This window comes from Miscanthus floridulus, unplaced genomic scaffold (genome assembly GCF_019320115.1).
Source record: "Miscanthus floridulus cultivar M001 unplaced genomic scaffold, ASM1932011v1 os_1455_1_2, whole genome shotgun sequence".
In the NCBI taxonomy this organism is placed as follows: domain Eukaryota; kingdom Viridiplantae; phylum Streptophyta; class Magnoliopsida; order Poales; family Poaceae; genus Miscanthus; species Miscanthus floridulus.
In genome coordinates, this window is record NW_027097731.1 from 4,702 (window position 1) to 8,636 (window position 3,935).

At 41.9% G+C, this 3,935-nt stretch overlaps 1 non-coding gene across 1 annotated transcript; it reads left to right on the top strand.

The window, feature by feature from the left end:
• Window positions 1–3,131: 3,131 nt before the first annotated feature.
• Window positions 3,132–3,239, top strand: LOC136534061 (small nucleolar RNA R71). Its single transcript, XR_010778649.1, has one exon. It is a non-coding gene; the product is annotated as a small nucleolar RNA R71 (small nucleolar RNA).
• Window positions 3,240–3,935: the final 696 nt, after the last annotated feature.

A 3,935-nucleotide genomic window follows, 5' to 3' on the forward strand; every position in this document is an offset into this window, starting at 1 on the left:
AGCCCTGTTGCTAGGAGCTCTCTAAATGATGCTGAGTTGGCTGCTCCCAACCAGCATGTCTAGGTTGGGAAGACCCTGGCTGGTCCCAACCTATATGCACAGGATGATGAACCTAGGAAGGTACTACTTCCTTGAATCCTCTATATCCAGTGTATGCAGGGCCCTCTAGGATAGGATCATCTCCTTGGTACCGAGGCTGTGGGTTGCAAGTGATTCTCGTTGATGCACTCCAGCGAGGTGCCTCCTCCTTCCTCTGTAAGTCAAAAACAAGAGAATCCACCACATACAAACCGAGGTTCTAGTTGGGTAATGGATCTTGGTTGTCTAATCCAGTACATCATAACCAGTTTCCTGTGTCTCCCCTGTAGCTTGGAGCAGAGCTGGATCATAGGCTGGAGTAAGGACAAAGTCTTGGTTCTTCAACTTTTTGTAGACGTCCTTCTCTCTGTCTCCTCAGAGCTTGAGCTGCTTCTCTTGAAGTAGAACGTTCTTCTCTGCAGGGGCAGCTTGGGATGACTGTCCAATAGCGGGGGATGGAGGGTCGACATCCATGATGGCACTCGCTCGGGATGATGAACTTCTTATTGAATGGAACGAGGCCGCCCACTTGATCTTGCCTATCAACTTGCTCATCTTCCTGCACAAAAATGGACAAACACAACTCGTGGAATGGGATTAGAGAAAATAAAATGTTAGGGGTAGCCGTCCAGAAGTCAATCGTCCAACGGTTAGTCGTTCATTTTTGCTTATTGAATATTCTAATCAATTCTTTTCCCTCAAATTGGGCAGCACCACTACTCTTAAATTATATATTTCCTCTCAAATTGCAGCAGCACTTCTCCCTCTTTTACTCAAGATTTCACCACTACTTTCACACCCAAACTTTCTTTCACTCTTTCTCACTCCACATTACTACTTCTCAAAAGAAATTCAACTACAAATTTTGCTTCTAAGTTTTTGAACTTGAACACTAGAATTGACTTGTGTTGTGGCCGAGAGCAACAAGTTTGGGGCTGCCATTTATAGCCGATGCTGCAACAGGCTGGCCGCCCTGGTGGTGGGGCCGGTTGGGCCCACATAGTGGCCAAATGGCCTCCTCTTTCTCCTGACCCTTCCTTCCTTCATGCTTAGGCATGTGATGGTGGGCGTCGATGGAGAATTTTGGTGGAGATACAACAGAATGGTTGGTAGAGTGGAAGGTAGTGGAGAATGGAGGTGGAAGTGAAGAGATGGAGGTGATGTGTGGTGGTTGAGTGGGCCCCATGTGTCTGTGGGTCCCGATGCCCATATTTATACCGTATATATGTATAAAAATGCAATGCAAAAATATTTATGATACTATGAAATATAACAAGATGAATGATGGTATTGTTAAATTTTTACGCCTCCACGGTAAATATTTCTTATGGGTTTTTACGTCGTAAAAATTACTTACATGGGGCTTAGATTTTTATAATGCCATGATGAGAATTTTCATTTTATGATGCAAATATTAAAAAGTAAATATGCTAAGATAAAATGATTAATGCAATATGAAAAAGTAAATATGGATAACTACCGAGTTACCTCCCGGTGAGGGTTTAGGATTTTGAGTCCTCCGAACTGAACTTCTCCATTCGGGTTTATTCTTTGGGTGCATCCATCGATCCAGGAGATGGAGACCTTAACGGCAGCACTTGCTTTTCACGCCACTCCAAATTAGAGCATTGTTCCGGTATTGGCTTAAAGGCGAATCGCTCTTCCTTTCCATTAATATGGAATTTAATTTCTCTGGCTCTGACATCAAAGTGAGCATTTGTAGTGCTCAGGAAGGGTCTCCCAAGTATGAGGGGGTGTTCTCATGTCTTCCTGCTTGTCAAGTACTACAAAATCTATGGGAACAAAAAAGTTTTGTATTTTTTCTAGAATGTCTTCAGCGATTCCCGCAGGAGAGCGGACCGATTGGTCAGCTAGTTGCAAGCACTTTGATGTTGGTGTGAGTGTTGAATAGTTGAGCTTGTCGAAGACCTTTTTGGGCATGGCACTGACACTCGCTCCAAGATCGCATAATGCATTCTCGAAGTTCTAGCTCCCGATCGAACAATTAATAGTGGGACATCCTGGATCCTGCTTTTTCACAGGTGAAGTATTTAGGATGACCGCACTACACTCCTCTGTTAACTTAATTACCTCAGTGGAAGGTAGTGGTCTTTTGTTGTTGAGGATGTCTCTAAGATACAAACTGCTCATCCATTTTGGCTTTCTGATTTCTACGTGGAAAGGGTAGGAGGGTCATGTCATGAAAATCTTGTTGTAACTCTCGCTCTTGTGGCCCAAATTCTTCAACTTCATCAGTTGTTTTCTCCTCTTCCTACATTGCCACTGGTGTCTTACCTGTCCTTGTTGGATATGGTGGATCACAAGTAGACTTGCCACCTCTCGTAGTTATGATGTTTACCGTCTCAAGGTTAGTAGCAGCAGGCAGAGCAATAGCCAATTGGGCTAATTGAGTTGCTATCTTTTTATTATAGCAAAGTTAGTCTTTTATAGCAAAAGAAAAACTATCCACATTAGTGTTTATGCTTTCTAGGACCTTATCATTAAAAGCAAGCTTCTTAGAAATATTCTCATTAATCCTAGGTTGTTCTAAGATCAGGTCTCTCAAGGATGGTTGCTTAGGAGTAGAAGAATTATAGTAATTACTTGGGTACTTACCTTGGTAAGTCGACCATTGTTGTTGATTCCACCCTTGTCTCTTTTGTTGTGGAGCAGAATTGTTGATGACAATATTTGCATCCTCTTGATATTCAGGGAATTCTACCCCCAAATATTCTCCACATACATTCTAAGCATTGAATGCATCTTGAATAGCCTGACGATCTTTCTTGTAATTGGCTCACCGTTCAAGCCAATTGAACAGTATGTCCATCTTGGTTCACAGTGCACATACCTCTTCTGGTACTTCTACACTCTCATTGCATAATTGAATGTTGCATGATGACTAGCCTTGATTAGGGGCTATCTTTTCCATAAGAGTCTTAGCTTTTCTAGGGGTGAGTGACATAAATGATCCTCCAGTAGTGGCATCGAGTTGTTCATGAGCCTTCTGGGTTAATCCATGGTAGAAACTTTGCATGAGCAACCAATCTTCCTTCCCATGATGAGGACAATCTAAAATATATTCTTGAAAATGTTCCCATGCTTCTAGAATGGTTTCTCCTTTCTGTTGTTGGAAGTTTGAAATCTTTCCTCTTAAGGCACTGGTCTTGCCTACAAGAAAGAACTTTTCTAGAAAGGCCTTTGAATATCTTGCCCAAGTGTTAATGTGATCTTTGTTGATGTAGAAGCACTGCTGCGCTCTTCCCACTAGTGAGAATGGAAATAGATAGAGTAGTATGATGTCTTGAGCAACATCCTTGATGACAACTGTGCTACTAATCTCTAGAAAATTCTGAAGGTGAGCACTAGCATCTTCATCTGCCTTTCCATTGAATGGGGTAGCTTGCACCATGTTGATGAGGCTTGGCTTGAGCTCAAACTCAAGGTTGTTGGTTTTCAATGTTGGTCTAGTGCGGATGTTCTCGGTGCTTGGAGCAGAGAATTCACTTAGAGTTTTCTCAGCCATGACTTTAGGAACCGGTGTTGAGCTTCCTCTAGATTTGGTTGATTCTGATTGGAAATTGTTGGTGAATCACAACCAAGTCTGCAATACCTTGTATAATATATAAACAAAGACAAACAAGGGTAAGCCTGCTAAAGTAGATGTTATTATTTTATCAGTAAGTATTTATTTGGTTAATTCTCTTTAGCCATGTGCCCCTCCCCAGCAACGACACCAGAAATGCTTGTTGGTATTTCTTAGCATCACTTGTTACTAGGTTGTCTCCCTAGCATAATGCCAAAAATGCGTGGTTGGAAATTATTAATGACACTTGTAGACTTTAGAGAAAAATTAT